The following is a 19547-nucleotide window of genomic DNA, read 5'->3' on the forward strand; positions in this document are numbered from 1 at the left end:
AAACCCAAGAATTGATAAAAAATATAAGGCAGCCCCAAAGGATCCAATATTTATTAAGGGACAAATACCCCTGGACTCGCTAGTAGTCACAAACGCTTGTAAGAGAGCAAATTCATTAACTACGGGAGAAGCTCCTCCTCCTGACAGGGAGTCCAAGTTAATAGATGCCTCTGGCAAAAGAGTAGAATCCCAAGCAGCAAACAGCTGGCGCATAGCTAATACGCAAGCGCTACTTGCACGTTATGATAGAGCTCATTATGATGAGTTAGAAAAACTCATTACACATCTCCCTAAGGAACATCAAAAAAGGGCAGATCAGCTCATATAAGAAGGGAAGATAATAACTAACACTTCCATTAAGTGCGCCTTAGACACAGCAGACACTGCTGCAAGATCCATAAACACCAGTATCATGTTAAGAAGACATGCATGGCTCAGAGTCTCAAGATTCAAACAAGAGGTACAAACCTCCTTGTTAAACCAGCCTTTTGATGGGAAAACACTTTTCGGCTCAGGCACAGATGAGGCCTTAGAAAAGATGAAAAAAGACACAGAAACGGCTAAATCAATGGGAGCATTGCAACAGCCAGCTCAAAGGGGTTCCTTTCGTAGGTCCACATATAGAGGCGGATCAAAGAATACAGGCACAAGCCAGCAATCAACCTCTTTTACACCAACATCACCCAGAGGTAATTCTAGAGGCAGTTACAGAGGTAACAGCAACAAGGGTAGAGGTCGCGGAAATAACAACAACTGCAATTCTCCAACCCCAAAACAGTGACTTCATAAAGCTCCCTCCAGACCATGTAACATCGGTCGGGGGACGTCTATCACAGTTCCTACCTGTCTGGGAAAACATCACATCAGACAGGTGGGTGAGACAAATTATCCAACATGGTTATTGCCTAGAACTGACAGCTACCCCACCAAACATCCCCCCCAAACAGCGTCCAATGAGTCAAGATGATCTAACATTGTTAAAACAGGAAGTACTATCACTTCTACAAAAGCATGCCATAGAGAAGGTTCCACAACATCAACAGGGAACAGGAGTATACTCTCTATACTTTCTGATTCCCAAAAAAGACGGGTCCCTAAGGCCAATACTAGACCTCAGACCTCTCAATGCATACATAAATTCGGAACACTTCCACATGGTCACGCTCCAACAAGTACTTCCTTTACTGAAGAAAGGGAACTTTCTTTCTACACTGGATCTAAAAGACGCTTACTTTCATATCCCAATTCACAAAGCCCACAGGAAATACCTCAGGTCTGTTGTAGAAGGACAACATTATCAGTTCAAAGTCCTTCCTTTTGGGGTTACAACAGCGCCAAGGGTGTTCACAAAATGCCTAGCAGTGGTTGCAGCACACCTAAGGAGACAGCAAATACATGTCTTCCCTTACTTGGACGACTGGTTAATAAAGGCCAAGTCACAAAAAGAATGTCTTCAAAACACACAGAAGACAATTCAATTGCTGCACCAGCTAGGGTTTACGGTGAACTACACAAAATCCCACCTGCAACCAAACAAGGTTCAACAATATCTAGGGGCTACTATAGACACAGAAAAAGCCAGAGTATACCCCAATCCAGTCAGGATTCAAACAATGCTCACATTGATTCAAAGATTTCAACCACAACACTCACTAACAGCTCGAGTGTTCATGCAGCTATTAGGAATGATGTCATCCTGCATACTGCTAATACCATATACCAGACTACACATGCGTCCGCTTCAAGAATGTCTAGCAACACAGTGGAATCAGGCTCAAGGTCAGATTACAGATCTGGTGTTGGTAGACGACCGCACACATCGCTCTCTGAAGTGGTGGAACACAACAAACATTTCCAAGGGGCGGTCGTTCCTAGAACCAATTCCACAAGTGGTGCTAACAGCGGATGCATCGCTCACCGGATGGGGAGCGCATATGGACAAATATACAGTGTAGGGAAGATGGAGTGTACAGCAAAAAAGACTGCACATCAATCATCTAGAACTACTAGCAGTATTTCTAGCATTTAAAGCTTTTCAAATACAGATTCTCAACAAAGCAGTCCTGATCAGAACAGACAACATGACAGCAATGTATTATATTCAAAAACAGGGGGGGACACACTCCCTACAACTATCCAGACTAACGCAGGAAATTTGGAGATGGGCCATTCCTCAAAACATCTATCTGTTAGCCGAACACCTACCAGCAGTTCAAAATCAGATAGCAGATATCTTAAGAAGAGAGTCAGAACAAATACACAAATGGGAACTGCACGATCAAATACTGCAGTCATTCTTCCAAAGATGGGGACAACCAGAGATAGATCTCTTTGCCACTCATCAGAACGCAAAATGCCAAAGCTTCGCATCCAGGTACCCACACCACCTGTCGCAGGGCAATGCATTATGGATAAATTGGTCCAACAAATTTGCACACACTTTTCCCCCTCTCCCACTAATTCCAATAGTGGTTTGAAAACTGCAACAACATTCAATGACCATGATACTAGTAGCACCCACCACGCTCCTGCAACTCTCACAGGTGCCACATCAAAAATTAAGAATCTTACCCATGCACCTTACACAGAACCATGGAGAAATAATGCACCCAGATCCCAAACAACTGAACCTAGCAATCTGGCTCCTGAGGTCTTAGAATTTGGATACTTAGATTTACCTCCAAACTGTATGGAAATCATTAATCAAGCAAGACGTCCCACCACCGGAGCATGCTATGCAGCAAAGTGGAAAAGGTTTGCTGTATACTGTAACAGTAACAACATCAACCCTCTAGACGCATCCACAAAAATATTACTTGCTACTTACTACACTTACAGCAATGTAACCTTGCTTACACCTCCATTAGAGTACATCTTGCAGCTATAGCAGCGTACCTGCAAAACAGGCAACATCTATCCCTGTTTAGAGTGCCAGCAATTAAAGCCTTCATGGAAGGCCTCAAAAGAGTCATTCCACCAAGACTGCCACCTTCCCCAGTCTGGAATCTCAACATAGTACTCACCAGACTAATGGGACCACCCTTTGAACCTATGCATATGTGTGAAATACAATTCCTTACATGGAAAGTAGCCTTCCTTATAGCCATTACCTCCCTCAGGAGAGTGAGTGAATTACAGGCATTGACAATACAAGAACCATTCCTACAGTTACACCAAAATAAAGTGGTTCTTAGAACAAACCCAAAATTCTTGCCTAAAGTAATTTCAGCATTCCACATCAATCAACCAGTGGAACTACCAGTCTTTTTTCCAAAACCACAGACGGTTGCAGAGAGGGCCCTACATACATTAGATGTCAAAAGGGCAATATTGTATTACATAGAAAGAACACAAACTTTCAGGAAAACCAAACAACTATTTGTAGCTTTTTCCCCAACACATAAGGGCAAGCCTATCTCTAAAGCAGGCATTGCCAGGTGGATTGTAAAATGTATACATATATTTTACATAAAAGCAAAGAGAACATTAACTGTTCCTCCTAGAGCTCATTCTACACGTAAACTAGGGGCATCTATGACATTCTTAGGAAACATTCCCCTAGATGACATATGCAAAGCAGCAACTTGGTCTACACCGCATACCTTCACAAAACTCTACTGTGTTGATGTGCAGGCAACACAACAAGCAAGAGTGGGCCAGGCTGTACTAAAAGATTTATTTCAAACTGTTGCAACAGACACTGGTGACCACCGCTAGGGAGGTAACTGCTGTATAATCTATTCATAAATGTACCATCTGCAGCCCATATGCCTCGAACGGAATATGCTACTTACCAGTATGCATCTGTTCTTGGCATAGAGGGCTGCAGAGTGGTACATGCCCTCCCTGCCTCCCCGGAAACCTGTGTCTGTTCCAACACTATCTTATTTAGATACACTTACATGGGCATCTCTTTCTGTATTCTATCATACTACTTGTTAGAAAGGCGACCCCGGGGGAGGCAGAGATGTCTGACTGACCACCCCTAGGTCCACCTCTCCTTCGAGAAGTAGCCGAGCGTTACCGAGAGGCCTCCGGAATGAGGGCCCTCTCCTAGGATCGTACAGCAGAGTAATCACAACACTACAAACGGACACCACACAGGAGGGCAAGTCCTCGAGCTTTATACGTAATAAAAGGGTGCGGGTTCTTGGCAGTATATACAGCTGGATCGAGGGATCCGTAAAGTCTCGGACAAAGGGGGCAGGTAGCGGGACAGTCTACTTCTGGACAGAGGAAGGGATACCCTACGCACAGCTCTCAATCCTCGAGCTGGGGGGTACCGTGACGTCGAGCCGTGGCAGCGCCAGCAGGCTTACGGATGGTTCAGCAAGGTAGGCCGCGGCAGCGCCAGCAGGCTCTCGGATGGTTCAGCAAGGTAGGCCGCGGCAGCGCCAGCAGGCTCTCAGATGGTTCAGCAAGGTAGGCCGCGGCAGCGCCAGCAGGCTCTCAGATGGTTCAGCAAGGTAGGCCACGGCAGCGCCAGCAGGCTCTCGGATGGTTCAGCAAGGTAGGCCGCGGCAGCGCCAGCAGGCTCTCAGATGGTTCAGGTTACAGGAAGGATGAGTCCGTCTGGTGTCGGCCGTGACAGCGTCAGCAGGGCTTCCAGTCCAGGATACAACTGGCGTCCTACTCCGGGGCTGGCCCAGATTTAGGACTGGAGTCCTTTGATGTCCGGACCCTCGCGCCTGGGGGCCGGAGGGGCCGGGAAGATGGTGTCCAGACACCCAGCAGGGGGGTGGAGCCAGCGCCCAGGGAGGCCGGAGGGCGATCGATACCAGGCGTCCGGGGGCGGCTGGAGGGCCATCGAAACTCCTCTCCCGCCGGGATCTGTCGAGTGGCCACTCGAACACCTGGGTGGATCTTGGTGCCTCGAGGTCTGGGCTTCGCTGGGGCCGAGGCTGGGGCCGAGGCCACGTGGTCGTGACGTGGTGGGCCCAAGATGGAGTCGGGCACGGCCTCGTGCTTAGGTTGTGAGGGGCCTAGGCTGGAGCCAGGCCGGTGATATGGATCCGGGATGGTAGCCGGATCTGTGGCGTTGGGGTGTGCCGGGTCGGGCCGAAGGGACCGCCCGAGGTCCGGAGGAGGGCTGATGTCGTCCTGGGCCCGCCATGCGGGAGGGGTAGGACCACGCCATGAGGCCGGGTCCAACACGACTCCATCTAACCCTACTATGGCAAAACAATCTGAGGATGGAGCCGATGCCTATGCGCACTAGCACCCAGGGGAGGAGTCATCAGTCTCGTGACTACAAAAGACTTCTCCAGGAGAAAAACAAGTGCAATCATCCGAGCCCAACACCAGATGGCGATCTATTCATAAATGTACCACTCTGCAGCCCTCTATGCCAAGAACAGATGCATACTGGTAAGTAGCATATTCCTTTTCTATAGAAATTCTGGTCAATATAAAAAGTGGACAATTAGTGCAATTTTCAGACTTTACAATGTTAACCTATGGGGTGAAGAAAACATTCAACAAACGTATAGCCAACATCTACTTACAAGACCATTCTTCCTAAGTTAAGGTCAGTATTGGACAAGGTTCACTTCAGAACCAACAGTGCACCACCAGCGGCACGTGGGCGCCCGGGTGCAGGTGCAAGTTCAAGGTTGGAAACCCAATACAAATTAAGGGGGACTGGGGCAATCGGACAGAGGCTGCTTACAGGTAGGTAACAGCGGCTTGGGGGAACTAGGTGGTCAGGAACTGAAGTTCAGGGACTGGGGATGCCACCTAAAAACTTGATTTAAGGGCGATACAAGAAAGTGACGGGTAGTGCCCAATGGGCCCTTTGCCTGGGTGTCTAGGTCCTCTAACATGCCCCCCTTCTGTGAGAGGAGGACACAGTCCTAGCCATACCTGAACAAGTCCCACCATCTTCAAGATGGTGGGCACTGAAAAGTGTACTCGACCTAGCCTCCAGCACCCGAGGGCTGGAGTTGACAAGGGGGGGGGGCACATCTCCTATTCTATCTAAGGTTTCCCACCTGTCCTGCCGCCAAAAAGGGGGTGAGGACACGACGGAGGCCCGCTCCTTCGAACAGGAGAGGCTGGGGTCGCATTACAAAGGGGGCAAGACCTTTGAAGCTACCCACCACGGATGGCTCTTCCTGTCCAGGGGAGAAGTGAACACCTCCACCCAGGAAAGGCATTGTTCTCAGCCACAGAGTGCGCAGGCACTCTCCCCTGACTTGGGAACTGGGGATACGGGTTTGAGTCTCTGCTTCAGTGCAACATTCTGTGATTCTGGGCAAATCACTTTATCACCCCGTGACCATAGACAGCATCTAGAAACCATCACGGGTGGTACGAATTACAGCGCCAGGACACCCCAGTTGGGGTATTAGTACGTTTTACAAGTACAAATTACATTTACATTACATTTACATTTACATTATACCTCTGGGGTCTGTGGACTCTATACACACTGTACCTTATTCTGGTCCAGTATATATAGAGCCACTTTCTCACAGTGGTGGATCAGCGGTGGGATACAAACTTGCATTTGTTGGACTACTTGGTTACCATCTGATCACACGACAGAACTCATTAATTGCCTTTAGAATTCTGAAATAGTTTTTTCCAAAATACTAAAAGTCTGGCAGGGCCCAGCAACCCCGCTATCACCAAAATAATCATAGCACCGGGTGGCCTACCAGCTCATACAAAAACTCATACAAAAACTACACCGACCTTGCCTAACAACAACGCCGGCTTTAGTAACTCAACAAACCTGGGACACCCAAAGGGTTTTTCCAGCCGATGGCTCGACTAAAGCACAGCAGGCAACAGGGCTGCCCCACAATAAGGGGGTTGGCGAAACTCGTACCTCAGCGCTCAGTGCATACGCAGAGCCACTCCAAAACTCTGCAACATCCCATTCAACCCTAGTTAGGCCTGGATTTGACCATAACGGCATTAGATACAATCAACAAGACCAGGGGGCGGACCACATAACGGAGAAGCAGCCGGCTAAACTGGATCATCACCTTGTACTGATTAATGACGTCTTGTCCTCAATGGTAAATGCAGCCATAATGCACGCTGACCAGTTAGACGTCCAGATAAGCCTACTTCACACAGTCGCCGGCCTGATATCAGGCATAGATTCCAAACTAGAAGCCTTGAACTCTTTAATTCAACGCGCCCAAGCAAATACCACAGCCACATTCAAGCCACAGGACTGTGGATGTAGTCCGGTGCTGCTCTGCTTGGAAAAACTGTCAGTAATAATGAATACACTGATTGAAGATCTAAAAGCAGAATCCAGCAGGCATAGGAACAACGAAAATTTGAAGTCGGCAAATATAGATAACACTCCATCCGGGACACAGACGACTGTCGACTCTAATGGCAAAGACCCCCAGCAGGGCATCACAAAGATGTCGGCAGCTGAACCAAGCAGGACACCAAGCAGGACACTACAAACAACTACAGACGAATGCAGCACCGCTGCCAAAGAACAAGCAAACTTAAACAGCTTGCAGGTGACAAGCCTTGAAACTGGCCACCTATCCCGGAAAAATAAGAAAAAATTTAAAAGCTAAATAAACAAAAAAAAAAAAAGCAATCATAACCAAAACAGCTCAATTAGGCTGTGGTTACTGCCGGAAACAAATGAAAACCCTATGCACAGGATCGGCGATGATGATGATGGCGGTCGCAGCTTGGTAGAGCTCCCGCCGGCCCGAACTTACCTTCTTCATTTATCCTGGCCCCCGAGCCCGCAGGGGATTCCTAGCTCTTGCCATCGATCCGGGAGTGTGTCCTGCTCTCTCCGGTGCTGCGATCCTGCAAGTTTGGCTCCACCGGGACCCTGTGGCGCCGACAGCGGTTTGCGGCCCAGCGACTGGCCGTGAGCCGCGGACCTCGATTTTGGAGACGCCGAGTGGCAACTGCCGGAGCGCTGCCGGGGGTGACGTCAGCAGTGCGGACCCCGGACGGCCTTGCAACAATCGGACCCCGGGCCCGTGGGTGGAGCCTGACGAGCGCCGCCGGCCCTGAGGTAGGCCCTGTCTTCTCCGGTGCCTGGATCTGGCGGCTCCGTCCCCTCTGAGACCCTGAGGCGCCGACGGCGGTCTGCGGCCTGGCGGCTGGCTGGAGGCTGGGGACCTTGATTTTGGGACCACCGAGGGGCGGCCGTGTGGCGTCGGCGGCGCAGACCTTGGCCGTGCCTGGCAGCATTGGTTACCGGAGGATTACGGAGGTGCCCTACCTCCTCTGTTCCTGAGAGCATTTGTGGGTGTCACGGTGTAGTGGGGGCCTGTCCGGTCCTGTGAAGCCGGGGCCTCGAGCTTCGTCACGCCGGGGGCGCATTGGCCTGCCACAGTTTCCTACACGGTCACTAGCCCCGGCGTCCGGGGGCGGGGCCGGAGACCTCCTGTGCCCATTGCAGTGGACTTGCTGCCCAAGGCCTGCTGGACCTGCCGCGGGCGGCGCCCGTCCCGTTCAGTGTGAGGACCTGCGGTGTCCGTGAGCGGCCATGACCAGGGGTGGTGGAGGGGGCCCGCCTAAGCAGGGCCCCATGGACAAGTTTGCCGGGCCCAGTGGCGGCGCCGGGGCATCTGGCGGCGGAGGTGGATCGGGACCTGACAACGCGGCTATCCTGGCGGCCATTACCCAATCCCGGGACATGCTTGATGCCAAGATTGGGGCAGTGGGAGCGGATGTTACACTGCTTCGTCAGGACCTCCGGAACGCGGTGGCGCGGATCGCTGAAACTGAATCTCGCATCTCGGTGACTGAAACGGACATCGGTGCCCTAAAGAAAAGAATGGCGGAGGTGGAATGTGTCCAGAAGACCCTTGCGGCCCGTGTGGAAGATGCTGAAGGGCGCGCACGGAGAAACAACCTCCGTTTTATCGGCTTTCCGGAGCGGTGTGAGAAGGATGGTATGGAGCGGTTCCTGACCCGCTGGCTGGAGAGCTGGGTCCCCGAGGAGACACTGTCAGCGTGCTTTGTGATTGAACGGGCACACAGGGCCCTGACTCAACGGCCGCCTGAGGGGGAGCGTCCTCGGCCGGTCATTGCCCGGCTGCTGAACTATCATGACCGCGACGCCATATTGCGGGAGGCGAGGAACAAGGGTTCGCTTACTTATGAAAATCACACCATAATGATCTTCCCGGACTACACGAAAATGGTTCAGCAGCAGCGACAATCCTTTGTGGCCGCCAAGGCTAAATTGTGCGGCCTGAAGCTCCAATACTCTCTTCTGTATCCGGCCCGCTTGCGGGTGGTACACCAATCCCGGACACACTTCTTCGATACACCCGAGGAGGTATTCCGCTGGACCGACGAGACGGTGCGGCTTCGGCCACATGCCCAACCGGGACTGAACCCTGGCGGGTCCCAAAGGTCATCACCGGAGCGGACGGACCGTCCTAACCGGAGGGGACGGCATCGACGGTCCAGATCTAAGAAAAGGTCAGCCTCCGCTAGTACGACGCGGACGACCGGAACTCTGGACTCTGAACACTCCGATGCTGGCAGTTGAACCCTGGTGGAGCCTGGACATTGGTGTTGCTCTGTGCTGGAATGGATCGGCTGGTGAGACTGTTCCTTATGACTCTAGTCGTGCTTATCTCTATGCTCCTGAACCACTCTGAGGCTCTGGGTTGAGCCACTGCGGGGCTCGGGTGGCGGTTTCTATGGGCCTTAGACCCACACAAGTAGTGGGTGTTGTTGGGGGGTGGTGTGTGTGTGCTAATGGGGGTGTTGGGATCCATTGGTATGGCGAGTCCTGGGTTCTCTGTTCTGGACCCGGATCTCTCCATGCCGCGACAGATACTTCACTGTTTTCTGAGGTATTGGGGTTGGGGGAGTGGGGCGCAGGGGGGGGTTGCCTTGCTGTTGGCGTTTGGGGAAGTTTGGGCTGGGGGTAGCCTGGTGGGTGTTGGGGTACTGAGTGTTTGGGCTGGGGGGGTGGGACCGCACGTGTATGTGGCTTTTGATTTTGTTGCTTTGTGGGGTGCGCCAGGGTGGGGCGGAGGGCCGGATACTGGACACTGTATTGATAATGGCTGATAATACGACTCTGTCTCCTCAAAAGTCCCTGCGGGTTGTGACGTGGAATGTGAGGGGTATGCTAGATAAAATCAAGCGTGGGGCTGTGTTGCGTTGGGGGAAAAGAGAATTGGTAGATGTGCTGCTGCTTCAGGAGACCCACATGCTGGGCTCTAAGGCCCTTAGCCTCCAGAGGTTTGGATTTCAGCAAGTGTACCATGCGGGCTTCACGAGGGGCTCGCGGGGAGTGGCTATCTTGGTGCACCGCAGGGTGGCCTATGTGCATGAAAAGCAATGGATTGATCCTCAGGGCCGGTATATTTTCATCAAAGGCCTGTTGGGTACCGAGCAGGTGGTTTTTGGTAGCATATACGCCCCCCCCCCCCTCTGCAGTGGGCCTTGTCTGAGCAGCTGTTTGCGCTGTGGGATGAGATTCCGGAGGTACTGACCATGGTGGGAGGTGATTGGAACGAGGTTATGGTTGTGGGCCTGGATCGCCTGAGGCGGGTGCCTGTTGTTTCGGATCCCCCCCCTGCTGCTGCTCCCACCAAACTGTGTGCGACTGCGAGTGGTCTGGGCTGGGTTGATGTGTGGCGACACTTTCATCCTGCTGCACGTGAATTCACATATGTGTCGGCGGTGCATGGGTCCTTTTCGAGACTAGATTATCTGTTCGTGCCGGGTGCCTGTCTGAGTCGAGTCAGTGATGCTGTGATACTTCCCAGAGGCCTGTCTGACCACTCCCCTGTCCTAGCTACTGTGTCCCTCCCCTCCACTAAACAGCCGTTTCGGTGGCGGATGTCCTCATGGCAGCTGCAGCGGCCTGAGTATGTGCATCGCCTGCGCGAGGCGATCGATCACTTCTGGCGCGAGAATCTGGTGGGGGACGTGGACGCGATGGTGGTGTGGGAGGCGCTGAAACCTACGCTTCGGGGCATTGATATAGCTTGGTGCGTGGCTGCTCGGCGAAAACATCGGGAGGCCATTGTGACCGCCGCGGCCCGCGTTGAGGAGCTGGAACAGCGTGGTCGGCTCGGGGGCGACGAAGGTATTGTGAGGCAGCTCCTGCAGGCCCAACAGTCGTACGCCTCAGTCCTCTACGAGGAAGCCCGGCAGGCGTGGCTCGCCACGCGCAGCAGGGTGTATCAGTGGGGCGACAAGTCCTGTTCTATGCTGCATAGGTTATGCCAGGCGACCTTCCAGCCCCTAGTGTTGCCGGGCCTTACGGCGGATGACGGCTCGGTCATGACCGACCCGGGTTCGCTGGCGGCTAGTTTTGCCCGTTATTACGAGGCACAATACGCTCCTCGTGATCATTTGGAGACGTGCGAGATATCCACGTATCTTGATGACCTGCTACCGCAGGCCATCCCCGATGAGACCAGGACCGCCCTGGATGCCCCACTTACGGCCGAGGAACTCGGGGAAGCCCTTGGTCAATTGAATACGGGTAAGGCGCCCGGCCCGAGTGGCTACCCAAGTGAATTCTATAAAAAGTTTCACGTCCAGCTGGGGCCCCACTATCGCCGCGCCCTGGAGGCGGCACGGGTTCGGGGAGAGCTGCCACCGGATTGGCGTCATGCCGAACTTGTGGTCTTCTTGAAGCCGGGCAGGGCACCGGACAGGCACGATTCCTACAGGCCGATTTCCCTTCTTAACATCGAGGCCAAGATTCTGGCTAAGGCCTTGGCGAACCGCCTCTTGCCCCATATTGCTGATCTAGTCCACCCCGACCAGGCTGGATTCATGCCTCGCAGGGCCACCCGGCATAATATTCGGCGGGCGCAGGCAGCGGTGGATGCCATGGGTGCTAGAGATGAACAGGCGGCACTCCTTCTGGCGGACATGGACCGAGCCTTTGATTCGGTGAGTTGGGCATATCTGTTCGCGCTGTTGGCCCGACTCAACCTGGGGCCGGTTTTCTTGTCGTACGTTCGTCTCCTCTACACTAATGTAACAGCCTCGGTCCGTGTGGCCGGTGCTACCTCTGGGCGCTTCTGTATAGGTCGCGGTACTCGGCAGGGTTGCCCGCTGTCCCCGTACCTGTTTGCCCTCGCCATGGAACCCCTGGCGTCGCGAATAAGAGCGGATGCCCAGTTGCGTGGTTTCTTCTGGAATGAGGACCTGGTGGATAGGATTGCACTGTATGCGGACGATGTCCTCCTCTTCCTTACAGATCTGCGGCGATCGGGTCCCCGGGTCCTAGAGATCATGCGGGAGTTCGGCGAGGTCTCGGGTCTTCATCTCAACCTGAATAAGTCGACCCTGTGGGTGCTGGGTGGCGGGGTGGTGACCGACCCCTGGGCTGCGGAGTTGCGAGTGGCGTCGGATGGCCTAAAATACCTAGGCGTTTTTCTCTCAGAGTCACGGGCGGTGGCCTGGGCACGTGGGGTCTTGCCGGTGTGGGAACGGGTCCAGGCTGATGTCAAAACTTGGTCCAGAATGCCGCTCACTATTTTTGGGAGATCGGCTATATTCAAGATGGTGGCGCTTCCGCGGCTCCTATACCAAATCCAGAATTTCCCACACCCCATTGGTCTGGAGTGGTTCCGTCAGGTGAATTCCGTGTTGGGCCGCTTCTTGTGGGGTGGCGGTGCAGCCAGAGTGGCCTTGAAGACGTGCTTTCTGTCCACATATTGTGGTGGCCTGGCCACCTCGGATTTACTCTCCTACTACCAAGCTTCCCAACTACTTGTCCTTAATGAATGGTGGTATGGGGATAGGGGCGATCCGGCGTATGCTCTGGAACGACTGCTCATGGGTGATCACACGCTCCACACCATTCTTTATTCGGCTCGCCTGCGCCGTGGGTTGCCATCGGTCACCGGGGTGGTCTTTGCGGTGTGGCGACAGTCCCTACGCCGCATGGGATGGTGGGGCAGATTGACGGCTGAGACGCCGCTTTGGCATAACGGCCTGCTCCCGGAGCTGGCGGCCCTGTCCGGGTTTGAGGGTTGGGAAGCCATTGGGATTACACAACTGGGCCAGGTCATGTCCGGCGCCACCCTCAAATCCTTCGAGGAGCTCCGCACAGAGTTCCAAATGCCTCAGTCCCAGTTCTTCCGCTACCTCCAGCTGCGGCATGCCCTCACTCTGAGCATCGCCGGTCTTGACTCTTTGCCGGAGTTTAGCCCAGTCGAGGCTAAAGTGTTTATGGGGGACCTGGGGGACAAGAAGGTCTCCAGGATTTACCAGACTCTTGTTATTCATTGCTCCTCCACCCTTCACTCTCTTCGGGAGGCGTGGGAGGCGGACGTGGGCCCCCTGGATGAGGACGATTGGAGGGAGGCGCTGGAATCCCCACGTGGAACCGCCATTGCGGTCCGGCTCCGGCTCATCCAATTCAAATACTTACATCGTGCTTATTATACGCGTGAGCGGTTGTGGAAGGCTGGTTTGATTGCATCCTCGGAGTGTCTGCGATGTGGGGCGGTGCCTGGCTCCTTGATGCACACAGTGTGGTCGTGTGGTCGGCTGACTGGGTTCTGGAGGGGTGTGTGGTGTTGCCTGGCCGAGGTCCTGGGCTGGGACCTTCCTCGTACCCACCGGCTGGGCCTACTGCATATTATGGAAGGGATTGGGGGCAATGTGTATAAGCGCCACTTGTTGCTCTTGGGGCTGGTCGTGGCCAAGCGGGACCTGGCCCGGGCGTGGAAGTCGGTGAGGGCTCCCCCTCTGTCTGCATGGAAGGCTGGGCTGGAATATTTTATGGGTCTGGAGAGGCCGATCTTTGAAGCGAGGGGCTGCCCGCGCAAACACTACAAAATCTGGAAGCGTTGGGCCGACTATCGTGGTCTGTCCTTGGACCCCCCGGCGGAGCAGGAGGAGGACATTTGATTACGGTGACAATTTTGGCCTGATGCAGCGACGCCCTGGTGGCATTGCACCTGCCTTTATGTATTTTTTTTTTTTTTTTTTTCTCTGTTGCTTCTATACACGTGTGGTAAGGGGGGTTGGGGGGGGCGTTCAGTGCGGGGGGGGGTAGTGTTGTGGGTTAGGGTAAGTTGCTGGGGAGTGTCTATGCTGAGCCTATACTGAGTCTGCTCGATCACTTGCTGCCTATATCATTGCTGCTTTGATATTGTTGTGGTGTTCTTGGTGTGTGAAGATGCCACATTCCTGATGCTCCTTTGCTCAATAAAATTGGTTGTGAAAAAAAAAACCCTATGCACAGTATAAACAACGTTGTGCCTACCACACATCAAAATCCTCCAACCCTAGACGGAAAAGCTATTTGGCCGAACAATTCAACTAAAATCAATCTTGACCCACCCCTTGGCAATACGCACGAAGGCCTAGGCCAATGCTCTAAAAATTGGGATAGAAGTGCCGCAATACCCAGCGGGCATCCCAAACCGCATGAGTAACAAACTACTCGGGCAGGCAGCCAGACACTGCCTGAATTCCAGGTACCACATCGAGACAGCCCAACGCCGATCAACGCAATGGATAAAGCCTTACATAGCCAAACCAGAACCTCACCAAAGGAAGACAACCAGAGAATACGCTGGAAGGACTCCAATGACTTCAACAAGATAGCAGTAAACGAAACAAGCGAAGTTCTGCCGCCGATAACAAAAACCGGCACCACAAACTATGCAAACGACGAAGTCAATGCTGTGTCACGGCAAACCCGTCAGGATTTAATTAGACAAGATTCATCCATAAAAGGGACACATAAGTCACATATCCCACATACACAGGATGATCTCCAGCCAGAATATGCCTCACAGGGCAAGTGGGACATACTCAACCGCAGCAACCTACTAAAACTCTTTGCGAACATCCCAGGCCTGGAAAATATAAAGTCATCTGACATCGACACTGTTTCCTTTTTCATGCAAGGACCAGGTGACACTAACGAATCAACAGAACTGCTTTTTTCAAACCCAGACATAATCCATACACTAAAAAGAAACTACCAATTATTGGAAGATTGGGGCATAAAGATCACGAGTCTGCCGACAATAAAATACCCTATGCCTTTGAAATATGCCCACTTGCAGTATCAAATTGACCCTAGAACACCGGACATACAAAGAGAGAACTCGAAAGCAGAGTTGCCACTCCCACCCTTAAAAACACTCTCTATACTCCGTGGGAGTGAAAGTGGAACAAATACAAAATTGGCAAGCAATGGGTTACTCAAGGTCACTACAAACATTAGCAAAGGTACCCGGAGCCGCTCAATTCAGAACAACTCAAATGAAGATTGGTCTTGGGTGCCTCGAGCCTTAGCTCATAATTCCTAAACTCCGCACTGTTGCAATTAAGACTACACCACCGCATTGGCAGGCAGATTTACCAGGTATAAAACAGTAAAGGGAGACAACTGGGAAACAGAACTTATCTATTATGTCCTGGAACGTAGCCGGGATACTAAAATTAACACAATATCCCGCAACACCCTAACTCTTCACAGATATAGATATAATCTGCATGCAAGAAACATGGGCTATTAAACCAGTTTCGATCAGGGGATTTGCGGACTATCACAAACCAGCTCTTAAAGAAAACATCTTCGGCAGACCGTCAGGAGGCATCTCCATATATATCAGGCTCTCACGGAAGATACAATTTAGGGAAATTACAACAACGTCAAATTTGTATATGGCCGGCATTTTGAAATGCCTTTCATCAAGTAAGGGCACATTGCCTATATTACTGATCAATGTTTATTATAACCCTAATGGACGGGGAAAAAAGGAAAAACTCTCAGAGTTATTAGAAGACATCGAAAATCTCCTCTTACAATTTGCCCAGATGGACTCAATAATTCTCGGGCATTTCAACACACATAACATGGGAGATAAATCAGTAGAAAGCTACAGTTCCCCCGCGACGGAAGCATTCAACGCTATCTTGCATGCCTATCAGTTGGCATCAGCCCACTCCCTACTCAGAAAGGATTCTCCAGGAAACCCCTGTCCGCCAACTTACAACAATCTTACCACAATTGACTATATCCTTTTAAGCTCTCGGCTACAGAGCCTAATGACAGGGTATAAAGTCGCACAGCGGAAGGAAAGTGATCATGCGGCTCTAATAACAACCTTAAACCTGACAGCAGACAACCACTACACACTTAAACAACTGGGATCGACAACCGGTATTGAACAGCACATATTGATAAGAAGGATTAAATGGGACGCAGGCCCTAAACATAAGTTTGAGGAATGGAAAAAAGCATGGGTGGACGGCACATTAAAGGAAACAAACAGGGGCATAATTAAAGAATGGGACCAGCTTGCCCACAATCTAGTAATACTCCTACAAGAAGGGAAAAGAAGTAAAACTAACTATTACCCGAGGCACAACCTTGGTGATATACTTGCAATCCGTGAAAGCACAAAACTAGTGCGCATCAAACAAAAGACTTACCTGTAAACCGGTTAAACTAAAGGTAAACAACTCCTGCAGGAAACAGCAAAATCACACTCAAAGCAAGTTTGGGCGGAAAAACGGAAACAAACTGAAGCAAAGTGGCTAAAGATCTTCGGACTGTTGAGTCCCAGTAAAACACAAGAGTTCTGGCAATACCTTAATACTCTAAATCAAGGGAACATGCAGAGATAGAACTCAATTGACTCCGACATCTGGTTAGCCCACGTGACATTTTTATACAAAGAGGAAGGCATCCTAAATCATTCAAACACAGAATTAGACAACGTAACACAACTGACTAACCCAAAAAATGTATACACATGGAAAAAAAGTTAGTCAACACAATATTTAAAAAAATCAGACCCAATGGAGCGCCAGGACTCAACGGCCTGCCGGGCTCCCTTTTCAGGCAAGACACAGACTTTTGGTCCGAAAATCTGTCCGTGTTATACGCCGAATGTCGATTGGCAGGGAACGTACCGGATTCTTGGCGTGGGTCGCTCCTGCATCCCATTTATAAGAAAGGGTCGAAATCAAATCCACAAAACTACCACATGATTGCACTCCTTGATATTGAGGGAAAGGCCTACGCCAGCACAATATAAATGGAACTCGCAAACTGGATCAGTAAGGAAGGCCTCCTGCCATTCTATCAAACAGGGTTCAGACCAGGAGCTTCAACAGTGGATAACATCATAGCGCTCTCATACCTAAGTTACAAGGCAGTGGCACGAAAATCTCTCCCAATCTTTGCCTGCTTTATTGACTACACTGCGGCCTTTGATGGTGTCGACCGCTCTATTCTTTGGCAGAAACTGGCTACCTGGAATATCGACACACATTTACTAAAATCAATTATATCCCTATATTCAAGCACATGGGTCAGAATTAAACTGTCAACTATGTCAGCCTCAGAGAAAATTTACACCAATCGCGGCTTGAAGCAAGGATGCGTACTAGCCCCGATGTTATTCAACTTATACACCGCAGACATGGGCAAAGCCTTGATGGGAGCATCACTAGCAACTCCCCGTCTTGGGCATACCAAGATTCAATTACTGCAGTACGCTGATGATCTGGTACTACTAGACCATACTAAAATTGGGCTTCAAAAAGCCTTAACGGTCTTGGGCATCTACAATGCAAAAAACAAACTGACCGTGAATGCAGCCAAATCAAAAATAATAATATTTGGTCCTTTTCCGAAAAAAAATGATAAAATGGAAGATACGACAACTGACGTTGGACTGCACACAACAATACAATTACTTGGGAATTTGGCTTTGCGAGACAGGGCGGCCAGGAATACACCTAGAGAAAATACGGGCAAAAGGGAAAAGTATCTCGTACGCCCTGGGGAAGCTGCATGCAACTCTACATAGCCCTACGACAACAGCAATTCAAAGAGTATTAAGGGCGAAGCTAATACCATCATTAAATTACGCTCAGCAGGCCTTTCCAGGTAAACTATCAAGCACCCTGGAAAAAATCCGCTGCTCGACCTATAAAAAACTATTCCACCTACCCTCTAGCACCAGAAACACTCTGGTGCGGCTCGAATTCGGCTTGACACAACAAAAACTTGAGGAACTGGCCACAATTAGCAAATACTTTTATCTCACAACGCGGCCCCAGAAAACTCGCTGAAATCTAGCATAAAGAGCATTTTCCTAGAAGAAAAGAATCCGTGGTCAAATATTCTCTCCTCCACTAAAGAAACTCTGAACCTTGCTGTGGATAACTGGGACCCTGAGTTACTCAATTATGCCGCCATTAAAAGCGCAACGAAACAACAAGTCCGGCTCTGCTCACGGATCACTGACCTGGAAGCATTGGAACTAAGAGGCTTCCATGAATCGCTAATACTCCCGCAGCTGGCACAGACCTCGAAACCGCACCATATCCAAGCAGTGGGCAAGGCGGCAAATAATAGAATTTTAGCGCTCCGACTACACCCTCTGCCCCTTAAGAGCTTTACTCCACGAGTAGACTTGAGACAACGCACTCTGAATGCCGCTTATGGAAGTATAAACAAGAAAGCTTCGCTCACATCCTGTTTTGCTGCCCGGGGCTTTCTGCTGAGCGTAACCGCTATTTAAAGCCAATTCTACTCAGACAAGGAATTAGAACGATAAAGGAGGCGGTCAACTATCTATTCACAATGGAAACAGTGAAAGACATGGCTGTGTTCCGCAAATTTATTCAACAGACACGCCGGAAGTTGATGGCCCTGCACAATTAGGGCAGCGGCCGCTAACTGCTAAATCAATGAGACATTTCAGCTTACGAAGAAACAGACTAATGAACTTAGTTTTTTAAACATGTTTTTATTTATTTTTAAGTGTTTTCCTTTTTCATCTTTCATTATTTTACCTCTGACATGATAACAATGTTTACTTAAAGTTTGATGTCTTCTTTCATGGTTTTGAGTAACCAAATAAAGTTTTATTCATTCACCTAGCTGGCTGGGGGTGTGAGGGCCCTAGTTCCGAAAGGAGGAATTCCCCTCCCGCCAATTATTTTAGGACTGCCATGCCTCTTTGTGACAATACACATTGTTGATCTCTCTTTAGTTCTCTTGACCCATCTAATCAATCAATCATTTGTAAAGCGCACGACATACATAGTAGAAGGTAAATATCACGCCAATGGAGCGTGGAAATGGGGATTGCTGCAGCCAGGCTCACGCGCTGTGCAGCTGAGCCTGATTTTGTGCGCACTCACGGACTGTATGTGGCAGAACGACAGGACTGTGTGACTGCCTAAACCAGTGGTTCCCAATCTGTGCGCCGCGGCACCCAGGTGCGCCATCAAAAGTAGCCGCGGGCGCCGCAAACACTTTGGGAACCACTGACTGATACACAATAAAAGTAATACCTGCGGTGAAGGGCAAGATGCTTCAGACACTGATTTGTGTTCGGTGGCAGTTTTGTTTATTCTTTCAGTAATGCAGTTCAGGAGCTGAGAAACTGGAGTTCAGATTCCGCACGGAAATGTGTAAGCACTGCAGCAGCGTGATTAGGAGTTCAGGCAGAGCCATTCAGGGGAGGAGGATGGTGCCTACGTGGAGCACACAAGGTCAGCAAGTTGGTAGACAGGGCTGCTAGGATTTAGGTTAGAGGTGTTACTTAAGAACAGTGTTTAATGTGTAGAAC

Source organism: Lissotriton helveticus, chromosome 1_2, assembly GCF_964261635.1.
Source record: "Lissotriton helveticus chromosome 1_2, aLisHel1.1, whole genome shotgun sequence".
In the NCBI taxonomy this organism is placed as follows: Eukaryota; Metazoa; Chordata; class Amphibia; order Caudata; family Salamandridae; genus Lissotriton; species Lissotriton helveticus.